Source organism: Hesperophylax consimilis, chromosome 1 (genome assembly GCF_061612785.1).
Source record: "Hesperophylax consimilis isolate HC1 chromosome 1, BYU_Hcon_1.0, whole genome shotgun sequence".
NCBI lineage: Eukaryota > Metazoa > Arthropoda > Insecta > Trichoptera > Limnephilidae > Hesperophylax > Hesperophylax consimilis.
The window spans coordinates 40374028-40400000 of NC_142836.1; the positions used below are offsets into that span (position 1 = coordinate 40374028).

At 29.6% G+C, this 25973-nt stretch overlaps 1 protein-coding gene across 2 annotated transcripts in view; it reads left to right on the top strand.

Annotated features, from left to right (window-relative positions):
• Positions 1–25973, top strand: part of LOC149426883 (uncharacterized) — a 29826-nt gene that overhangs the window by 501 nt on the left and 3352 nt on the right. The window lies entirely within an intron of this gene.

A 25973-nucleotide genomic window follows, 5' to 3' on the forward strand; every position in this document is an offset into this window, starting at 1 on the left:
TCTCGAAAACATGCACATAAAAAATTATTAGTCTGCTTCGTATGTTTTAATTGTCGTTTTAGTATACTCGGTTTTAAAGCTTAACGATATAGTTTTTTTTAATAGTTTCACATTATTACAGAAATTTCGTTTTCCAAAAAACCTGAAAATGGTTTCCACGAATTTTCCAGTGGAACCAATTAAATTAGAATTAAATTAGAAAAAATATTTTTTTTAGGTTGTCTTAAATTTGTTAAAAATTATAGTTCGTTCCGGTTGTATGTTGACTTCACGCATTTATTCGCAATTTTTTCCTCCAAAAAATAAAAATAAAATAATTACATTCGAATGTGGGAAAAAATTATTCTAATCAAGATACAATATTTTCATATATTATTATGATCTTCTTTTTTATGTTTATTTTCATGAACATTAATTTAATTTACATACACATATATAAATAGATTCATAGAGAGAAGATTTTAAAATAAAGTTTTTTTATTACCTATTACGAAACAAAAAATAAATAAATATTTGTGATTGTACAAATTTAAAAAGCGTTTTTCAGTATTTTTAATCTTGAAATGAGTTGAACACGAAATTAATCAAAAATATTGCTGATTTTGATTAATTAATATGCATGTATTCCTCATGTCACTCAACCCATGAAATTTTGTGTTTTTCAAACGATTTTTTTAAACAACATCAATAAAAATATTTTTTGTAAAACCCGTTGACCTCTAAACTCATCAACTTAATTGTAGTCTCCAATGGAATTTCTCAATAATTTTGTTAATTTTATTGCGCTGTCTTTAGAATTTATACTGCTAATCTGAACATTTCATTGAAAAATATGTATATTAATTCAATAATAAAATATTGCCTCGAAATATTTGCTTCATAATAAAATTTAAAACATCTGTGAAACTTTAACCTTTTCTCTCACTCGTGTTACATCATAAAACGGAGATTTGAATTTGACTCCCGACGGTGTCATCATTGAATAAATAAATAAATGATTTATTAAGTTATTGGCAAATAACGTAATATTATACCAATCGCAGATGGTCCTCTTATAGACTTTATGTCAAGCTAGATGATTATGTTTTTTACATAGGTATAGGAATTATAAAGCTCCGCGTTGTAGCAAACTTTCGTCACTTTGTCATGTGTACCAATTAACGTGTTTCGGGTAGCTAAATAATAATCAAATCAACTTCTATTATCTAATTGGCGTATCTTATCCTTGGCAGTTCAATGCCGTCATGTCTTCAAACAAATTAATAACACGCGCGTGAATGCATATTTTTTGCTGCACATTAGCTAGGTAAATTAATTTGTTTTATTCCCCAATTATAATGTCTGATAATGTAATTAAAAGGAATTTAACAAAATATATATAAATGAACTCAGACGCTAAAATTGATGGGTAAAAAATCATCGAAAGGCCAGTCACCTAATGTATTTGACCTTTCGCAAAGAATTAGCTAACCATTATGCAGGTAGTTTGAAATGTTCTTATTATGAAATTTGTGTTATTTTGAGATTACACGAAAGAGACAAAGAAAATAATACGAAAATATGTGATTAAATTAACACAATAATAGATTATGCAAGTGCTATAGTGTCGTATCGTGTGTAACTTTGCCGCTACCTGACTGATTACTTCATCTAAGTTTGGTGTAATATCGACCTAATGAAATATTCAGATATTGCTACAAATGTAAGAGTTGAAGGTTCGACACAATCTGCATATCTATTGGTGTGATGTATTTATCAATGTGTACTTTGCCCGACCTTTAGTTTGTGGAGCCCGGCGCTACTTTGGATAAAATTCTTGATAATGTATTACGGTGGCATACTGAGAATGTTGTCTTGTTATTTCCATTAAAACTTTTCAAATAATCAGTTCAAGACTTGAGATAAAATCGCTTTATTATTTTTTGTAATAAGTAGTTTTTGTGTTTCCGGAAGCCTCAAGATTTTGCACTAGCTTTCAGGCGGAGATACCTTGAGGTCAGAAGGTCTATATCCTAATTTCCATTTTTTGCTTGTGTACGTGTATCTATAAACTTACTCCGTCATTTCATATCACGTGGGTGTCCAAAAAGGCGGAAAAAATCGCTGTTTAATATGTTTGCAAGTGCATGTTTCGAGAATGTCTATTTTTTTTTAACTTTTCGAACGTTGCCTTGTTGATTTTTTAGATCAAATATCAAATTGAGGGCCCATTATGATTTTGATTTAACGATTGATGAATTTATAATTTAAATTATTTAATAGTTAATATACTTGCCAAAACCTGTCATTGGTCAGAGATCAATGCACGCCACTGGGGTTATTTGATGCGGGCATAAACCAGCTCCAAATAATGATTATTTTTCCCAACAAATTCTAGGATTTTAGGAGACATTAGATAGAACAAGAGAGGAGAGTGAAGTCATTGAACCCCTCGTAAGTTCGGAGACGGGGATTTTACTTGTCCGTGAAAACCAACAGACTGCTCTCAAATCTTCCAAGAATTAGAAAAATCCCACATTTTTAATATAAATATATTCATAAATTTAGTAAGACATCCCACACAGCTCCATGATCATTGACAATAATTCACACGTTATCTGACCGTGACATTTGCGATCTAATAGTGCTTAAATCAATTCAAAATTTGATACGCACTTCAAATAAATTTATATCGAAATTGCTTGGTTTCCTTATGCGTAATTTATAATGTTAACTTTGAAATTATTATTAGAAGTTATTGATTATGCCAGCTTAAGGCCGGTCATCCTTTGAGTGGTTTTGGTAAAACAAGTTGTCTTAGAGTGGCAATGCACAACTATAGTTGTAGATGGTTCTGTTTACGATTTTTCAATTGCAATAAGTTCATTTTTACGAAAAGAATTTAAACTCTTACATTCATACGAAATAAATATTTACTACTATTATTCCAAGTGCATGAAATGCATAGTATAAAATATGTTATGAAATAATATATAAATTCTAATAAATTTTTTAAACACAAAAAGATGTGCTCATCCATGTTTACTTTTTCTTACCGTAAAAACGTTCGTCAAATTTGTACAGCATGACCTTGAAAATAATATTACATCGTTAACAGTGTTAACACAGGCTTATTTGCTACCGCAATGAGAGTTGATACTAACGTGACTGAACCCTGAAACTCTAACTGAAAGATGTCTAAACCGTTTATTTTTATTAAGTATTTCAAGGTCATCGCGTCGGTTTCTTGTGTACCAACGCGGGTAGTGGTTACCATTAAGGCGAAGCTTAATGCCAAATCACTATTTTGATTAATCTTTATAACGAATTTGTGTACATTATGAATACCAAAAAATAAGCTTTGGATAAATTGAAGGTTTTCCTATCGTTTCGCTTGAGTAGAATACAAATAAAAAATAAATTACTCTATAAAAAATATAAATGTAAGCTGCTAAAAAAATATTTTTTCAATCGAAATGTATGAACGTATAAAGAAAACAACTTTTAAAAAACACAGTTTTATAGCTAAGATTATCTGTGACAGTTTCACTTGATTGACTTTTTTGATTTCTTATAAAATTATTTACAAAATAAATAAAAACCAGTTTTGTGCTTGAAATCGAACGTTTCTAGACTCCGTTTGTCAAGCGATTTTAATGCCTATCACCTACGATATAAGGTATACCAAGAATACACACATTTTTCGCTTGTAGCTTCCTCTTAATTTGAACTGTCACTCGTATTTATTTACAACTTGCTACCCACCCCAGCTTCGCACGGGTGCAATGCACTAATCACATAGAAAAGTGTCCGAGCGACCCATGTACAATCCGATTCATTTTTAGCGCTTTGACATTATCAGTTTATAGTTCCAAAAAGTACATTTTTTAAACATACATTTTTTAACACAGGTTTTTTTAATTATATTAGCTGTATTAGTATTTTATTAATATATGTAAAAGATAAAAATGATTACTGTGGGTTATGCTTAAGAGATAGACATACACAGCGATAGACTTTTCTGTAGGCCTTTTTAAGATATACAATTCTGTGGTACATTGTTTTGTTGCATCTTCTAAGGTTTAGCCAACGTTAGCAACGTAAGCGCCAGAAAAATTTTTTTAGGACTTGATCACAAAACATCGACATTTCTCTACTTTCTATAAATATATTTCGCATGAATTATATAAATATATATATATATATATATATATATACAAGCCTTCCGGAAAAAATTCTTCTAAACTAAGTGCACAAACAGACAGATGCGGAAAGCGACTTTGTTTTATATTATTTGCAATCGACGTGTAGTATTTATTTACTGGAATCGTGACAATATTTTGTACAGTTAATACGGTACCTGAAGCTATTTTCACATTTTTGTAAAGTAGAAAATAATTATATTATTATATACAACAGCTCAAGTTCGACTCTATCATAAGATTGTAACGATTAAACATCACAAATTAAAACATTAATGAGATATATTATAGACATAGACAAATCACACACTTACTTTTACATATTTTTTGGTTTCTTGGAACGGGCAATTTGCCTAGTTAGGAACCAATAATTTCGACCTGATAAGGTACAATAATCAATAACCACAAAATATATTTTCATTATATCTTGTATATAACATATTGTACTGTGTGTAAATTTAAATGAATGAATAAATAAATAAATAAATTTATTTTTTTTAACTTCCGATTTAGTTGTCCGGGTTAAATCTTCCCCAAAGGAAAAACTTAACCCTTCCACTCACTTTTCCACAAATGATCATCTAGTCAATCAACATTATGTAAGTGCATTATATAAGCAAAATAAATACAAAACAATACAAGAACAACACGTCAACTCACCAGAGATCAAATGGGAAAATAATTCACCGACTCCAGATATTTTCATATCAGAGGGTTCGGCTCGGTAGAACTTCTAACAGGGCCTATAAATCCTACTGATCCCTCAACATAAATATTTAAAAAATCTTTTGTTATCCTACATGTATTCAAAATGACCGACTTTTGCATCTTTATATATAATTTTTTTGATAGATCTAATACGCCTAAATTAGAGAGCTAGGTATAATGCCAGTAGCCGAAATAACGAATGGTAATATTTTTATAGTCTGAGAATGCTAAAATTCTTTTTATTTCATTTCCTAAATCTGTGTATTTTCTTATTTTTTCAATATTACAGGAATTTGGAATAGCGACATCAATGATATAAGTTATTTTTTAAATTTTGTCATGTAAAACTATATCGGGTCTATTATGACTAATCGCTCGGTCTGTTAGTATAGTTTTATCATAATATATTTTATAAAATTCGTTTTCTAAAAATGAATTTGGTTCGTATTCATAATATGGTACTACATTACGGCAGTCAATCAAGTTATGTTTAATTACCAAATTTTGGTGAATTATTTTTAAAACTTGATTGTGCCTAAATGTATACTCGGACGGTGCTAATATAGAACATCCCGATATAATATGTTCTATAGTTTCCGGAAAAGCCAAACATTTTCTACACAAATCATCAATACTCTCCAATACTCAACCATTTGTTTGACGAAATTTTGTCAACATACGTTTGGTTGAGATAATTGAAGTGTTTTGCGTGTAAAATTTTATTTGACCAGGAATCTAATAATTCCTGGTTGGGATTTATAAAAATGTTGGCATTCTCATCGTATAAATTTAAAGGTGTAATATTTATATCTGCCTTGCAAATTATTTTGTGCATTTCTGAGCTATGAGCTTTCCTATGGAAAAAAGTTCTTAGCATTTCTACCTGATTATGTTTCAAAGAAGTTATTTTGACTATACCTCTACCTCCTAAATTTCTAGGTAAATTAACTCGTTCTATAGCTGAATTTGGATGATGACAATTAAACTTTGTTAGCGTAGTTCTAATTAATCTTTCTAAGTTATCTAAATCTGTATTAGACCATTTAATTATGCCAAATGAGTACGTTAATAGAGGTATTGCCCAAGTATTTATTGCTTTTACTAAATTTTTAGCAGATAGATTGCATTTTAAAATTTTCCTGATCCTAGTTTGATATTTAATCCTAATATCATTTTTAATACTACTATGGTCTAATCTATTTGATTGTGGGTATCCTAAATACTTATAAACCTCATCCCTTTTCATACTAGTAATTTGGAAATTTCTAAATATACTCTCGTCCCCATGTACAATTTTGCCTTTCTCTATATGGATCGTTCTACATTTATCTAAACCAAAAGTCATTTTAATATCATCTGAAAAGTTTTTAACTACCTCGATCATTTTCTCTAAATTTTGTTCAGAATTCGAAAATAATTTTATTTCATCCATATATAATAAATGCGAAATTATATTACTCTCCCTTGTATTACCCTTAACTTTTATTCCAAACTTGCTTTTAATTAACATTTTAGATAGAGGATTCAATGCTAAACAAAACCAAAGAGGACTTAATGAGTCTCCTTGAAAAATTCCTCTTTTAATTGAAATGCCCGGTATTACTATTTTCTTACCTTTTAAATTGATAAGTAAATTGGTATTCCAAAAGGACATAATATTTTCCAAAAAGCTAATAATAATGGGGTTAATTTTATATATATTTAATACTTTGATCAGCCACGAGTGCGGGACACTATCGAAAGCCTTTTGGTAGTCTATATAGCAAGTATTTAAATTACGTTTTCGAGTTTGAATCTGTTTTAGAATTACAGAATCAATAACTAATTGTTCTTTACATTCCATATGTTTTCTGCGACAACCTTTTTGTTGTTCAGATAAAATATTTTTTAATATTTTACACTTTCAATAGGCACAGAGTTTGGAAATTACACAACTTTTCAACGTAATTATTACACTAAACAACGAATTACTTTTGAATACATTGTAAAAGATGTATTTCAATTCTATTTTTATTAAATTAAAGTTTAAGTATTTTTTATAGCTATCATTATTATAAAGTGCTTTCGTCTAGATCATGTATTATAAATAAACCTTATGGAAAAATTCTCAAAATGATATTGAAAACCCTATCAAAATCCGTTGCATTGTTTAGAAGAACCAAGCGCACAAACAGACAGACGTGGATAGTGACATTATTTTATACTATTTAGAGATAACTACATCATTGTATAGTGCTGTTCGTTAATGCTTATACTTAAGATCATGACTTTACCAATAGACAATATAACATTCCATGCCTGTAATTATTTTAGGTAGTCTTCTTACATTTAGCAAAAAGGTTTTTTAAATAGCTAAGATTTAGTGCATTGCCTTTAAGAATGTAAAAGCCTTACGGATGTATTTTAATGTATTCCTGAATCCAATCCCGCATATTTATCAAGAAGCCATTACTTGCTTTGTCCATTTTTAGTATACGATAAAATATTCCTTTAGACTGGTATTCTAAATAAAATTCCTTGCTAATAATAATTCATTGAATGACTGACAATAATAATAATTTTGTATATTAGAAGATAATTATAATTATATAAGTTAATTAATTACATTAATTTTGTGTAATTATTTAGAAGATTTACCCTTGTTAGAATATCGATAAATCTTTCTTAATCGTGGGAAGTTTGTAAGATAGATTGAATCGATAAAGTTGTAAACATTTTCAATACGTGATGTATGTAGGCTTTTTTAATTATACCTCTGATATGGGTATCAATAACTATGTAATGAATGGTTGAAACACTTTTTTGTAATTTGGTTGTAGACGCAATATGTTAACAATGAGATCTGATGTGATCAATCATTCATACTTTATATTGCAGCTTCATTTGAATGTAAAGCCAATTAGTAGTTATGAATGATGACGACCTCAGGTAGAAAATAAAAATATTTAACTCACATAACAAAACAATTTTTTATGAATAATTCTAGTTGATTTTTATAATGTTCCCTCACAATATTAACCCCTTTAGCGTTTGAGGGTCGTATTTGGCCATATTTTATAAAAGTATTTTTATCTTTTTTCTATCAGGCGGAAATACTTATTTTTGAAGTTAAGAAGAGAAATAATAATTCTTTCAGATTATCTCAGATATTTAAACTGGAATCCATTAATAAAAGCCTAAAAATAGTAAAAATTAATCATCTCGAATTACTATCGTAACAATCGGACTGACTTTAAAAATTATTTTTTATGTTTTATTTTATAAACGAGATAAAAGTTAATATACAGTTTTCTTAAAAAAATTCCAAAAGAACTAATATGTTTTCGAAATATCGAGTTGTCTCAATTATTCTATGATTATTTTTTCACAATTTAAACCTGCTAAACTGCTTTTGCAGTTTTTTAACAGGTAAATACAGACATCACTTCATACAATGTCACGGTTGAGTTAATAGAACAGAATAAAAAAAATAAAAATACAAAATAAAAATATATTTGCAGTATACAGCGTTATTTATCAGACAAGTACAATCGAAACAGTCACATCGAAAGAATATCCATATTTAGCATACATGGGTAGGTACAATTTACTATATATTTTTAAGTTCCATTGTGAATTCCAATTAGCTATACAAGGGTCTCAGTAGGGCATCAATACATATCATCTGTGTCCAATAGCCATTTTCTTAGATTATATTTGACTTTAGCGCTACATAAGTTATTATTTTTTTATTGAAATTGGTAGATTATTAGATATCTTGGGCACAATGAAGTTTAGAGTTCTTTCTCCGTACTTATTGGTACATTTCGGAACCACTAATCCATCATTTTGAGTGAATCTTGTGTTATGTTTATGGTAGACTCTTTCCTTATACAAGGAATCCCACGATAAAATTTGTTTACTTATGATATTATACAAAAATAATCCTCTAACAGGTAAAACATTCAAAGGCTTGTACATTATTTTGATGTTACTTCTGTGTGCATTTTTTTATTTATGGATGAATAATTTAATAATGGAGTTTTGCAACGTTTTTATACAGCTTATATTTTTTTACATGAATGTCCCTAAAACGTAATTCCATATCGGATAGTGGATTCGGCCAGAGAGTAAAAAAATATTGGAGTCAAAAATTAAATAAAAATGTAGTTAGCGTTTTTGACCACATTTTTCACGTTTGATATTAAAATTGTATTATTTAGAAATAGTACTGTCTATTTTAAATGCATACACCGGAAAGATAATTTTATCTTGTTTCTAAAAATGTATTTTTTTACGGAAAATTAAAAAATAAGATTTATATAACGCATTTAAAATAAACAGAAAACTTTGCAAACTGAACAAATGTGATGAAAGTACTGAAGGGTTTACATTTTATGAACTGCATCTAATTCATACATAGTTCCTAGATTTTTTTGAATTGGTATATACAGCCGCCTTCGCCATCATTTTTTTCTATTCTATTCTTGGAAAGGTCGCATCATCTGTGAACTGCCTACATTCATGGGTTTAAATAATTGTGTAGATCGCTCTCATGAGTAATACCTGCTCAAATGTAAATAAAGAAGTGTGATCTGTACAGATTTGAAAGAAAACTTATGTCACCATTCGACACTTCTGCCGGCTTATCTGTTCAATGATGGGAATTAAATTATAGGTTGAAACTCAAACAATACCCGCTATTTAAAAAAAAAGTACTTTTCCATTTTTTTAACGAATTTTTTTTTCCGAAAAAAAACACTCCCATTTCCCTGCAAGTTCGATAAATTTTAAAAAAATGAACAATACGAACCAACAATTTCTATGAAGTAAATTTCAATGGGGAGGGGTTTAATTTAGAATGGCAAAAACGATGATAAATGCATGTAGGTAATAAAAAAATTGTTACAATGTTTTTCATACAAAACAGATATTTTGTGATGTGACATTATTATTTAAAATACAACAATAAAGTAGAAAACACCAACTTATGTAAATATGTTAGTTTATGTAAATGTAAAAGTGGTGTTTACTAAGTTACTGTTTTATTTTTTAATGTTCGTTACATTATGAAAATATATTTATTTGACCCTGACATATGAATTTGTTACTTTAATAGACAAATATTTAATTATGTAATAAATATTATTATTCTGTTTACTTTAAATAACATCGAAATAAATAAATCATTTTTCGGTTATACAAATTGAAAAACAAATTTTGTTTTAATAAAAAGGGTATTATTTAATTACGATTACGTTAGAATTTATTATGATGGGATTGATGACCCGACTTCACAAATATCCTTATTCATGATCCGCGACTTCTGGCGAATTAATTATGCAGATGAAATAAATATAACTCTTTAACACAGCATGCATGTAATTTTCCAAAAAAAAGGCTTATGCCATATGGACATATTTAATTAAATAAACTTACACAATGATCAATAAATATAAAAATAACTTGTTCAATTAAATTCTTTCGCAAAATTCGCGAATTCGCTGATATTTGACAATGTATATGAAACGTAATATATTTGGTTCATGGGTTTCTTTCTGGCTCTTCCCATATTACCTAAATCGAACCAGATTTAAAACAAATAAATACACTTTTATGAAATTATAACGCCGTTTGATTTTTACTAATTACAAAATCTATTATTTTATAATAGGTTAAGATTTCCATTGTGTTAACATTATAGTTATTATCCATAATTTCATGGAGTGGATACCATAATGTTTGGCCACTATTCAACAAACTGCATCAATCTGAGAGCCGTTCAAGCATTTTTTAATGGCCCGAAACGCTGAATACTAGATGCGTTTCAGCTTTGTTTAGATATAGTTGTTACTGTTATAAAAAAACAAAATGATGTATGTATTATGGTAGATTATGCTCCCTGCAAATACTTATGAATACCCTGCGGAGAAAATTGGATTATTATGCCGTTTTGCACTATCTCCGACTTTAGCCAACTTTCCTGATAACGTCGGTTTATTCAGCACACACAGAGTTACTAAATATTCTCCACACTTTCAATAGGCACAGAGTTTGGAAATTACACAACGTTTCAACGTAATTATTACACTAAACAACGAATTACTTTTGAATACATTGTAAAATATGTATTTCAATTCTATTCTTATTAAATTAAAGTTTAAGTATATTTTGTAGCTACTATTATTGTAAAGTGCTTTCGTCTATACCATGTATTATGTATAAACCTTCTGGAAGAAATTCTCAAAATGATATTGAAAACCCTATCAAAATCCGTTGCATAGTTTAGAAGAATGAAGCGCACAAACAGACAGACGCGGATAGTGATATTATTTTATACTATTTAGAGATTCGTATAACTACATCATTATGTAATGCTGTTCGTTAATGCCTATACTTAAGATCATGACTTTACCAATAGACAATATAACATTCCATGCCTGTAATTATTGTAGGTAGTCTTCTTACATTTAGCAAAAAGGTTTTTTAAATAGCTAAGATTTAGTGCATTGCCTCTAAGAATGTATAAGCCTTACGGATGTATTTTAATGTATTCCTGAATCCAATCCCGCATATTTATCAAGAATTCATTACTTGCTTTGTCCATTTTTAGTATACGATAAAATATTCCTTTAGACTGGTATTCTAAATAAAATTCCTTGCTAATAATAATTCATTGAATGACTGACAATAAATATAACCATTGAATTAAATATGTTAGAATACATAAGTAGGCACTTATTAACCTTCATTTAACAGACTTTACATAAATATCATTGAAAACGAGATACCTCAGTCGGCTACTTCTTTTATTAAAAAATCGTCCAAATGTGACATTTAACGTAAGGAAACGGGACCGGTTCTATGGACATACCTGTGGCTTTTATACTTTTATCTTGTCGTAAAGAAGATGGGCAATCTCGCTGACCATGAACCAAAAATGAGAACATTACGATTTCATAATGTAACTTTAATAAAGACTGCCCCATTCTTGTCGCGCAGGATCATGCAATACAGCAGACTCTCGATTTAATATGACCTACCAGATAGTGATCTTGTTTTGCCAATGTATTAAAGAAATTTAAATTAAATTAAATAAAACTCACATGAAATAAAATACAACAATGATGGCGGTTGTATATTATGATGATGTATGTATTGTGTATTACGTATATGTATATGTTTTATTCTTTTACGTCATAAAAAAAATTAGCACGAGTTGTTTCGGAGATTGTGAACAATTCTTCAAATTTCAAAGTAAGTTTTCAAGTTTTGTGAAAGATTTTTTCAAGTTCTGTTATTATTTCAATTCTGTCAAGGAACTAGCCTATAATGATATAATAACAGAAGTTGAATTGAACTTTCACAAAACCCGAAATAGAACGTTGAAATTTGATGAATTTATCAAATTCTGTGAAACAATCCATCCTTATTATTGCCTTTTTTTGTTCTCTAATCTATCTTTAATTTTGTATCTGAAATGTCTTTTGTTCCCCTCATTTTTTCAGTGAAAGATTGTTGAATGATTTTATTACCTGATATTTCTAGTTTCTTTGTCCGAAGCTTGTGTTTACCGTCTGAGTTTTATGTGTTTTGTACGCTTGTCTAACTGGTCTGAAATGATATTTGTGTTTGTTGAAAAAAATTTTTTTTTCAAAATTGTAGTTTCTTTCTTTCCTGTTAAAAAAAATAGAATTTTCCAATATTCTGTAATACGTAACTATAACAACCCAATCAACATCGTGGGACATGACCAAAACGCAATGTACAACTTTTAAAATTCGCTTTTATAAGGTGCTGTATTATATTATGTACGTCTAAAGCACGTTGTTTTTCTTTCATAAAAAAATAATATTCTATTATTTAATTCCTCCTTTTTCCATCATTATAAGCGGAAAGGATTGCTCGTGAAATGATGTAAGACTTAGTTAGCGGAGAATTGAAGCCACGATATCTGGCTGGCGACTCGATGCTTATGTTAAACTGATGAGCCAATTCATATAATACCTTTCAACTACTAGACCCCAAAGAGACCAACGAAACTTCCCTACTTCAAACCCCTTCGGGCCCACAGCACATTTAATTCGATCATGCACACTTATAAAATCTTCAAGATAAGCTTACTATGTATTCAAAATCCAAAAAAATCACCTGTTAACAAATCTCCAATTTCTTTTGTTTGATAACTCGCATATCGTGTGTAGACATTTCTAGTATAACCCGGTTACATCAGCGTATTAAATCTGATTCTGATTTTCCGATTATGTCCTAAATCCTGTATCTAAATTTCGCTAATAAATAATAAGTTAATGCTAATTAAGTGTTTATCTCAAGTGACCTACCAGGTAAGTATGGCACTGTATATTATCTCCATATACAGTTTGTAATAACATAGATCATTGAAGAAATGTATTATATAGTAAATATTTTTAGCAAAGTCAAAGTTCTGTTATTTGCCGATGATTTGAAGATCTACAGAATAATTAAAGATGATAATGATCGCGCTATTTTGCAGTCGAATCTGAATAAACTATTTGCTTGGTGTTCAGAAAATGATTTGCAACTAAATATTAGTAAATGCCAGATTATTAGTTTTTACAAAGGTAAAAATCCTCTTCATTTTTCTTATTTCATTAATGGCGCTAATCTTCTTCGAGTTTCACAGATTCTAGATCTCGGTATCTTATTCCACGAAAGTCTACAGTTTAACTTACACATCGATGAAACTACTAGCGATGCAATGAGAATGCTCGGTTTTATTTTGAGAATGGGGGCAAAGTTTAAAAATGTGTTAACTTTAAAACATTTATATTGCTCATTAGTACGAAGTAAAATAGAATATAATTCAACAGTATGGTCACCGTTCTACAAAGTCCATTCTCAAGCCTTAGAAAAGGTACAAAATAAATTTCTTCGGTACATCAATTTTAAAATGAATATTCCCATCGAATTTATAAATTATAATAACTTACGTACCGAAACCAGACTTCTTAAACTATCGGATAGAAGAGTTCTAACTTATATATTATTTTGATTAAAAATTATCAAATCTCTCATTGACAGCCCTGAATTATTGGAATTAATTTATATGAATGTACCTGCCAGACAAACTCGAAGCATAGACACTTTTAAATGTAACAATAACCTCAATACTAACTACTCTATTTATTCACCAATTCCAAGAATTCATCACCTTGCAAACAAATATTGTAAACTTATCGACATATTTGGTGTTAATAACTTTGAGAGTTTCAAAAGACAACTAATTTTAGACCTTTTTGCTAGTTATTAACTTGTAATATTTATTAGCTTTAAAAAAAGGTCTAGCCTTCATACTTTGATTTACTTTACCATATTATTTTCTAATTACCTTATGAGTAAATTATATTTAGCTATTTTATCCATGTACATCTTACACTTATATACATATACTGTCAACTTACTATGTAAAAGCCCGATAGGGCGTTAATAAATAATAAATAAATAAATATATATATATGTACAGCGCCCTTGATGTGATTTTGCACAAAAACGGCGCAATACAAATAATCCAAATATGATTACTTTTATAAGAGCAAGTCCATACATTTCGTAATTAACTCTCGTACAGTTGATGTGCTTACGTAATTATGAATAAAATTGGTAATTTGTTTGTTGTAATTAGTTTGAAACGTCTCGGTTAATCCGCTGAAGTCGAGAGTCTGCTGTACATACGCCACACTTAGCAATGTATTCATACCAGACCATAAAAAAACTTAATTAAAACCAAACAAATAAATCACTATCATGAGGTTAGTTGCAAACACAATGCAATGCGTTGACACATTATTTGCATCAACCTAATTATCTAAACTTACACAAGTACTAACCTGTGGTTGAGTCGGTATTTGATCCCAAGACCTTTCCATTCACTGACGAAAGACACACCACCTGCCTGACCGCGGAGCATCTAGAATCGCTGAATTAATGCGTATCATAGATATATGTGACATCTTTATGTATTAATATAAACTAGCAGTTAAAAACCCGCTCCGCGGGTTTTTTTCTGCTAGGCCCTGCGGGCGGCTCTTGGTTGGGCTTCGCCAATTTTAAGTGATATTAACAACAGTTACATTTAATAGATAGATATTAGAACATTCACAAAGAGAGGGTGAGTATATATATTGTTAAAACACGGAACAGGAAGGAGTTAATTAATAATAACATGCTAAATTTACGCATAATAAGAATGACAGTTGTTTGAATAAATTAAATTTTACGTATTTGTGATGGATTATTTCAAATGAAACACTATTATTGACTACATGTCTACAACTGATATTAACTGTTATCGTACCTAATATAATTAGCTCATAGGAGACTTGCAGTGCTTGAATATGTGTTACAACCGTCAATGTCTATAAGTTGAATCAATATCGTTTAGTTTGTCACAATTAAAGATAGTTATAACAAAGTTGACTTAAATAATAGATTATTACATATTGATTAATTGTACCCGTGTTTATGAATAAAAGGAGGGTAATTGTGCGATGACATTAGCAGTCGGTTTAATTAAAATGTGTTAATTTTACTCCAATTGGTAGTAATTCTTTACCTACAACTGTTACTGTATCTAATAAAGTTTAAAGCTAGATTATATATACACCTTCATCAGGAGAGTAAAAATCTATATATAATGGTAGATTATTACAATATAGCGCCCCTGAGGTGATATCTCACAAAAGCGGCGCTATGCAAATTGTCCAATAAATAAATAAATATAATGTTTACATTTTATTGTGTATACACCGAAGTCAAAAATTAAATATAGATTACAATTGGGAAAGAAGAAGTGGAAGGAGGGGGGAGGGGTAAGATTAGGCTGGGTTTATAATAATTAGGAATTACAATATCGTTAGACGGGAAAGACCAGTTGAGTGAGAAAATATTTAAAAGAGAGTTTATAAAAAAATTCTTGTTAATTTTATCTGCTTTTATATTAATATGTTTCCTCATTTCTAAAATTTCTAAATTATTTATAGTGAAGTATTTTAAGACCTGAAAAAAACAAATAGCATATAACCATAAAACAATATATTCATAAGACAAATAGCATTTAATAACGGTTATTCTAATAAATTGATAGTTGAAATACTAAATAAAAAAATTAAACACATTCTCTTCAAACGGTCTTTCTAAAGATAGAAATAAACAATGGCGTAGAATTCTGTTTGTGGATAAGGATACTTCTAAAATATATATATAAACAATCCTGGTACCATTCAACTGGCGTTTTACACTAATAACAATGAAGAAATATATTCTTAATAATAAAGATAGCAAAATTCAAACAAAAAAATCAGGAGTTTAAAAACTCAATTGAGATGATTGTAATATCTTTTACAAAGGTAGAACCAATAGAAACTTTGAAGTCAGAACTAAAGAATATCGCAGGGCTATAAATGGAAATAGTGAATCTGAGTTTTTCAAATAATCTTTTGAATAATGATCACACTTTCGATAAAAATTCAGGTCTTAAAATACTTCACTCAGGATATAAAGCATCGTAAATAAATAATTTTGTAATTTTAGAAATTAGAAAACATGCCAATATAAAATCAGATATAATTAATAAGAAAAAAAAATATAAATAATAATGATAAATGCCATTAGATACAAAGTGATAAGCTTCCAGAAGAAATCTTCTTATAAAATGCTTGTTAATGGTAAGTAGTCAAGTATTGTGAGCTGCATATTTAAATATTCGCGCCAAGCATTTGGTTCGTTTTTAAACCGCCAGAGGTACGCTCTGTCGGCCATCTTGAAGAAACGCGTGAATTTTTATAAACGTCAAACATAATCACGTAACTGTGGAGAATTTTCATTGTAATGTAATTAATCCAATGGATTATGAACTTTCTAAAACATATTTTCTTCGATATTATCCAAAAATTATATGAGCAGAAACGATGCTTTTGAAGAAATCTCGTATTATTATGAGGCGATCCTATTTTAGTATGGAATCGTGTCTTAATATTCAAGTTACCCGAAACAGACAATTTTAATTTGACCAATCAGAGGGCCTACATCGTCCAGACGCTGGGACAATAATACTATCAGATAACAGATAATAATGAAGGGTTTAATACAGCATTATAAACGAAATAACACGAATGTTAATATTTCTAACATAAACCGAACATGCCTGTTGTTCCATTGCTCGGGGAAAGATTTAACTTTAAAAACTTTTGCACAGAATCACTGACTTTTTTTTTGTTCATATGAATAATAATGGCTTCTCCAAATTTTCCAACCATCCCATTGAAACAGACAACACATTTAATAAAACTACAGGACTCAGTTTAAGAACGGAATAGGGATCAGGCTGGATAACTTGTAGGCAGGGTTATGGAAAGCCAAAAACATTAATAGCAAAGTCATCAACAACCAAATCAACCTAAATAAAAGTACTTAAGTTGTTCCCTATTGACAAAGAGCACTCTCTTCCAAATCCTCACCTACTCCCACTTCCTTCTCCACTAGAGTTCAGCCTATAACTCTCTTCCAGATATGTATAAAAATAGCCAGCATAATCCAAAAATTCAAAGTAATGCTTTAAAAGAATATTTTTTAAAAACGAAAATATATAATTCTTGTCTTGTTGTACTTTGTTTTGTTTCTTTCTCTCTCCTTTTCTATCCCCTGTATTTGTAATCGAGCATAATCTATTTTTATCAATGTATTAGTGGGCAAGTACCTTCTTATAAATTCCTACCTTGGCTCGGTGCTTATGTGTATATCCCTGTCTGCTTTATTTTTTGTATCTTCTTGTTTGTTTATTTATTTATACTGGGTTTTTACAGATGTTCTCACTTACGTGAGAACTATCCAGTTACGAAAAATCAGTTAAGTTACAGACAAAAACCTACAAATTACATACATACAGGTAAAAATGCAATTAAATACAGGTTACGTACAATTAAAAAACCAAACAAATAATAATGTAAAATTATACATAGGCTCAGTAAAATGACAAATAATACTGGGAGAAAAAAGAGACACGAGAGTTACAGTGATACATAATATAATTATCTAAACATATTATTTAGCAGCAGCAGAACATTTTTTTTCAATCTGTGTATAGATTATCGACGAAAATATCTACTTCAGCACACTCAATCTTATTATACAGTCGACACATTTGGGTCAGAGGGCTAAAATAGGCGATATTATTTTTGAATACATTCAGGTGAAAATATATGGTGTCTTAAACAATGGGAATTGGGGACATTAATTTCAATATTGCTTAGACATAATGAGGTATCAAGATGGCCGTGGATAATTTTATGCAAACATATTAGGTCAGTCAATTGCCTTCTTATTTTAAGTGTAATCTTGAAGTATTCACGACGTGCGTCGTATGATCTAAGATGGTCATGTAACCACATTTGAAAGATAATATTCTAAGCATTTTTTTAACAGATTCTATAATGTTTTCAAACTTGTAATAATGTGGATTCCAAATAGTGCTTCCGTATTCAAGTTTACTTCTAATTAAGGCAAAGTAAAGGGTTAGATTTGACAGAGGATTCATGTGATCTGGACTTAATGTCATTAATGTGTAAATCAAATATGAATTTAGAATCAAGAGTAATTCCTAGATCTCTTATAGAAGACACTTTTTAAAGAATAATCTTATTAAGGAAATAGGAAAAATTCTTTATAACCTTATTTCGAGCGAAGTTTAAAATGTAACATATTTCGACATTTAAGTGCATATCATTGACAGTACACAAGTTATTTAGTGTATCGAGATCCTTTTGAAGCAGTAGATGATCGGTAACAGACTTAATTTTAAAATTTTAAGATCATCGGCGAAAAAAGCATAATCACAGTTTAATTTCGAGCCAAGGTCATTTATGAATATAAGAAAAAGCAGGGGGCCAAGATTTGACCCCTGTGGTACTCCCGAAGTTACAACTATAGGGGATGATTTGTATCCGTTAATAAGTGCTAGTTGTGTTCTATTATATAAATATGATTTCATCCAGCGAAATAAGTCTCCATGTATTCCTATTTGTTCTAGTTTTTTTAGTAAGATGGAATCGTTGTTTCATCTACCTCCCTTTTTCTATTAGTGTACCTACTGTTTTGTATGTGAAACTTATAAACATGTTGTTTTTATACTGATTCGTATGTGAAACTTATAATTTAGATATCAAAATACCAATAAAATATTACCTATTAACTCCCATATATATGTATACTGTAAGTTCCTCTCTTCCTACAATGAGTTTTGTAACTCATCAGGATTGCTCTATCAAGATATAAATTTATTTATTTTTTTAATTAAAAAATCATGGAACATGGAACATGATTTTTCAACAAATAGAAAGAAACGGAATGTGCAGTAACGCAATGTTATTTCTTTCGTGCCCATGAAAGGTACGAAGATACACGGTTCAAATAAAATTATAGTTGAGCAATTTTCCTTGGGCTCTTTTTGTCCTCTTTTTGGAGCATTCGTATTTGTGTTCTTCCCTAGAGAAGATTTTAAAGAGAACACACAAGGGATCTTATTAATTTTATCCCAGCATAGATCCGACAGAATGAATCCGCAAAGTAATGCATTCACCAAACAATTCTAATCATAAATTGGCATTATTGTAAACTGCAGAATATAGAAATTTAAAACACAATCAATTATGTTGCATATTAGTAGTTAAAAGTAGATTTAAATGTCACATGAATAGAAACATAAAGTTTCCCCAGTTTCTTGGAAAAGACAAAGCCATATTTTTTTTAAAAGGCTTAAAATGAGGACAAAGACAGACATAATGTTCAAACAATATTAATAGTCAATGAATATTTCCAAACTCGAGGCTTCGTAAAAAAGTTCAATGATTTTACAGTCATAATATAATTTACGAAAATCGTTTAACATCTACTTACATTCCTTTACGTATTATTTAAATTGAACAGCTTATTTGGAGAAAAAATGTTATTAAAATTTTTTTGTTCGTGCAGTCATCATGTCAGACGATGTTTAAAAATTTATGAAAAATAGCAAAGTCGTAATTTCTCACACTTTGTTATTAATATTATTATGAAATCTGGGTATCTTCGAGGTTTCGTTCTGCGTTCTGAAATTGCGTTCGCTCTACAATTTGTGGGACCTTCTTGCACTAGTTTGCTATCAATAAGGAATTTGAGTCCATTTTTTTTATCAACATCCACATTCAAACTTAAATACTGTTTATTTAAGATCGTTAAATTAATTATCCAAGTTTGAATATTTTTTAGCCCGCCAAAACGTTCGCTATCTGAGCGGTAAAACCGGGAGGGTGCGTGACGTTATCTGTGCGCTGAACGTCCTGTAGTTAGTGCATTTTGTATGGAGATTTATTTATTATTTAGTAAGGAATTCCAGTACATTTATTTATCAATGTTTACTGTCTAACTAAATGAAGATTACTTTTTTTAACATCAAAATCATATAGAAATTAATTGTTAACATTAGAATTTGTGATTCTCGCCAATACATCGCCAGACAAAGCCCGTACACTGAAGTCTACACGGTATCATCGATGTACCTACGTAGCTCACGCCGCGGCAGTACGGCGGCTTCTCGCCAGCAGGGTTATAGTCATTGCCTTCACGTAAATTTGAAACGAGTTCCTACTTCTCATTTTTACAAAAACGTTAAATTGACATGTATTTGATTTTAGTCGCGGTCGCGCTAGTTTGAGTTGCATTATATCTTCAACTTTACCGCTTTAAATTTAACAAAACCTTCTAAAATATTAGAAGATACTACGATGTAAGTCAAAACAATCGATGAAACTAAAAAGACAACCATAAATCATCTCAAAACTCAGATCAACCTAACCACACAAAATAAAATTTTATAGCGACCTCTCCCTTTTATTATCAAAGCACGCATGTAACAGAAAGAGATATATAATTATTACGTAATACAAACTTAACACGGATTACATTTGACATTAGATTGCGTTCGACCAATCACGGGGCGTATACACAGTAAATTTTCAAGAACTATTTTTCTCATTTTTCAAGAACTATTTATCAATTCTTAGAGTAAAAATATAGAAATACCTATATAAGTATATTCAGAATCGCTGTTTTTTGATCTACATGAATATATTTTTTGAAAGTCTAAGGACGGGTTGTTTCGGAGAATTTGAACAATTCATCAAATTTCAACGTTCATTTAATTTTTAGGATTTAAAGTATACATTCCAGTTCTGTGAGAGATTTTTTCAAGTTCTGTTTTAATTTCAGTTTTGTCGAGCAACTAGCCTATAATTATATAATAACAGAACTTGAATACGACTTTCACAGAACCCGGAAATGAACGTTGAAATTTGATGAATTTTTCAAATTCTTCGAAACAACCCGTCCTAAATATTTTTTACTCAAATTCCTTACTGTGCGTTCTGAGTTTTGTACGAGTGTTTGTTTTATTTATTTGGGGAAATCAAGCAAGGTATTTGTTTTGTATATTTCTCTTGAAATATGGATTTCATTTCATCATCACTGTTAATTCAAAATGTCTCCAAATATTTTGTAATGCCCATACTTTTGTAATAAACCAAAGTTGACTGTTTAACCTTTTTCATGAATACGTTAGCAAGATCATCAAAGGAGGCTGTAAAATTAAGAAATCGTTTTTTTATCGGGTTTTCTGAACAAATGGAACATTCTTGCACGTATTTTTATTACACTCCAACAAAACTACTTTGTCGGAAAACTAGTTTTTTAAGTTTTTTTCGTATTTTTACGATTAACAAGTTAGTTTATACCTTTGAACAAACGTAGCCTTGCTACCAAATTATTACATTTTGTTCCATCCCATGGATTATAAAATGTGCTCAAAAATGTCAACACTTTAAATTTTATTATAAAGAATCTTGTATATTTATTACATTACGGAAGAACTAGCGTAACTGGTTTGATTAATTTATTAATGATGACAATATATTGTTATGATGAAACTAGTTTTAACAGAAATTTCCAGCAGTTGAAATAAGAGGTTATTTTTCAATACGTCAAATTATAACCATTGATAATTAATTATTGACAATATCATTTCAAAAAGGCTTGCTGAAAGCGAATGCTATAATAAATAGTGATGTAGCCATATAATTCACGATTTATAAAAAGTTTCTAGACAACTCTTTAGGTTTTTAAATTCTAAAAAATATATATGTATATGTTATTTTTTAACATAATATTCATACATTATTTATGCCGAAACGTTAAATAGGTATATGAAATACTCTCGATAGAAAAAAATCGGAAAGTAAGCTCCGGAAATTATTAAAATACGTTTTGTTTTGTTATTTTATACGTTATAGGCATGAAAAAATGCAGTGTATCTTTAAATACAACTAAAGCATTTGACGGGAGATTTTCGCTCTATTTCAAACGAGTTGTGTTTTTTTAAATATTTTCCCTTAATTATTATTATCGTTTTTTTTAATATGATCGCGCTCCCTCTAACATTCGTATTTACACATCTCCCTTTCAAACCATCTTTGAACACTTACTACGGGGTCTTAAGCAACCTTATAACTTTTTTATAACAGTCTTCTTAAGAATGTCAAGATAAGCAATCTTGTACTGTAACTGTAAATACTGTACGTAGTGTACTGCCCTACCAAATCAAATAAAGTAACAGAAATTAGTGTATATAAAACTGAAGTCAAAACATTTCTGATACAACTGAGTGATAATCAACTCTATGAAGACAATTCTATTGTAATTGTATTGATTATACTGATAATCAATAAAATTGTATAAAAACTACAACAGGCCGCCTCAGAACAGTAAACCCTAGTAGGGAGGACTGTGGAAACTGTTACATTATACTAATACATATTCTTCATTTAATCGTTTTATTCAATATACCACTTACTATAATTACCACCTAATTCATAATCATGTACAAACCTAGCTTAAATAGAAACTAATATAAAATTATAAATATATTAAAAAAATGTTTAAATAATCGGTCGTTCAATAAAAATAAATACCGTAACATAGAAATTAAAATTTTATTTTATATTATTACAAAACTGTACAATTTCTTATTAAAGCAAGCATTAGAACCACACATTAACAACACCCGGAGGTCAGACAAACGGACGAACAACAAGTTTCATGCAAAATTACATGAAAGGTATACAGCGTCCAATTAATTTTAGACACTTTATACAAACAATCAACCACCTCTTTAAATGTTAACTCTACTGGCTGCAGCGGGGTTAACTAGACGAAGAACGGACTTTGTCAAATTGATTTTCTTGAATAAGTACTACATTATCATTGCATTAGTTACACTTCATGTAATTACATCGGTAAATGTTTAATCTTAGAAAAAGTTAACTAAAAAGAAAACTAAATTCTTTATAAGGCGTTGCTGGGGGTTATCCTTATGAGATACACATATTATACCGCCGCAGACTTTTCTGTAGGCCTTTTTAAGATATACAATTCCGTAATACATTATTTTGATTTATCTCATGAGGTTTAGCCTGGCTTAGCAATGTAGTTCCTGAAAATATATTTTTACGACTTGATCATAAAGCATCGACATTTCTCTACTTTCTATAAATATAATATACATGTATTATATATATAAACCTTCCAGAAGAAATTTTCTAAATGATAGTTGACATTCCTATCAAAATTCGTTGCGTAGTTTAGAATAATTAACCGCACAAACAGACAGACGCGAATAGTGACATTATTTTATACTATTTAGAGATTATTAACAATCGTATATGATTAGTTATTAGTGTTTGTAATATAAAATGAGAAAATTTTCATATTGAGGCCCCCGTGGTAAAGCACCATCTACTGACAAAAGCGTAAAGTTAATTTATTGATATTTTAAAAACTTTGGTAGGCTCCGGCGGCCAACAATACTGGCAGGTTTCTACTCGTAAATGGGTGCGAAGGCCCGAAGAATATTAAAAAATAAAAAGTATTACCTGATGATGTTATGGGATATTATTATAGAAACAGTTGTATAAATTGGTAAGGAGAGTAAGTAGTAATGACTAGCGCAGACAAATAAAAAATTACGGACCCGTGAATCACGAAATCTGACTTAAGACTTTACATGTCAAGATTAATCCGAAGAAATTTGAACAAAAGAAATACACATTTGAAATATAGAATTAAAACAATTTTCTGGTAAAAAAATATTACGTTACATGAAGTACTTTATCAGTGGTCTGAATCTTGACACATAATTACATTTTTTTTTAAATCGGCTAAAATATTATATTATAAGTAGGTAGGTACTTCATCGCTTTACTGAGTTCTTGACACAATCATTTCTAATGTAGAAAATGATACTTAAATTCAAAACAAATCCGATTTCATTGAACCATAGTTACAAACACACAGCGGCAATATCACAAACAGACCCACAACCGAAAGTATAATGTATGTTTGACATTCATTCGTACCAAGGACATTCTAACATCACTTACATTATAATCTTAATTTAATTTCTACGTAATTCATAGATTAGAAAGAACGTCAATTTAATTATTTTTTATTAAAATACGCATTTTGCAAGTTATGCTTTACAATATAAATATGATTTTTTTTTAATTTGCGCCCATTCATTTGCAATATGAATATGAATAAACGTTTTTGTCCATAAAAAAACTCATTTCCTTCTAGAAAGGCATACAAATACAATATTGTATCGGTGATTTGATCCAATGTTCTATTCTTATGTCTCTCTTAAAATAATTGAGTTTTTATACGTATAAAACTATTTATTCTTATTCATATTGCGTATGTCCGGGCTAACTTTCAAAAGAGGTATTTTTAAAAAATAATTAAATCAACGCCATCTATAAAGTTAAGCGTCGCGTTCAACCGTGGCGGTACCTGGAATTGAAGTATAAAAAAAGTTTTTTTAAAATTTATTTACTGGTGGTGATTTTTATTTTATTACGTTTCGCTTCGCCATTCCTAATGTCTTTTTCGGGCATCCCCGACTTCTTTCACCATTCACTTCTGTATAATACAATGTTGTCGCAGGTTGAATTTTTAGAAATTATGGTTTAAAGTATACAGTATACATGCAAACATAATTTTTGTTTAGTTATTAATAGATTAGGTACTATTTATATGACATACCATTCATATTAAAAAAGTAAGGTAATTTAAAAAATATTACAGGTTCCTCAAATACATTCACTCTTTAAAAAATCAGGGATTTGTTTTAATTTTGGAATACCCCGTTAAATCCATGAGATATCTTAAAAAAAAAAAAAAATCATTCGAATTAAAAGGGATGTTCATACGTACCTACCTCCACCTACCAAAGTTTTTGAAAAATGAGTTACCATGGTCTGCAACCATAACCTTTTTTAAACTTCCGATTTTATGTCCGGGTTAAATCTTCCCCATAGGAAAAACTAAACCCTTCCACACACTTTTCCACAAATGATCATCTAGTCAATCCACATTATGCAAGTGCATTATATAAACAAAAGAAATACAAGAACAACACGTCAACTCACCAGAGATCAAATGGGAAAATAATTCACCGACTCCAGATATTTTCATATCAGAGGGTTCGGCCAATACCTCCTAGAACGTTCGGCTCGGTAGAACTCCTAACAGGGCCCATAAATCCTACTGATCCCTCAACATATATATTTAAAAAATCTTTCGTTATCCTACATGTATTCAAAATGACCGACTTTTGCATCTTTATATATAAATTTTTTGATAGATCTAATACGCCTAAATTTTTAATGAGAGAGATAGGTATAATGCCAGTAGCCGAAATAACGAATGGTAATATTTTTATAGTCTGAGAATGCCAAATTCTTTTTATTTTATTTCCTAAATCTGTGTATTTTCTTATTTTTACATTAACAGATTTTTGAATATTACAGGAATTTGGAATAGCGACATCAATGATATAAGTTATTTTTTTTAATTTTGTCATGTGAAACTATATCGGTTCTATCATGACTAATCGTTCGGTCTGTTAGTATAGTTTTATCATAATATATTTTATAAAATTCGTTTTCTAAAAATGAATTTGGTTCGTATTCGTAATATGGTATT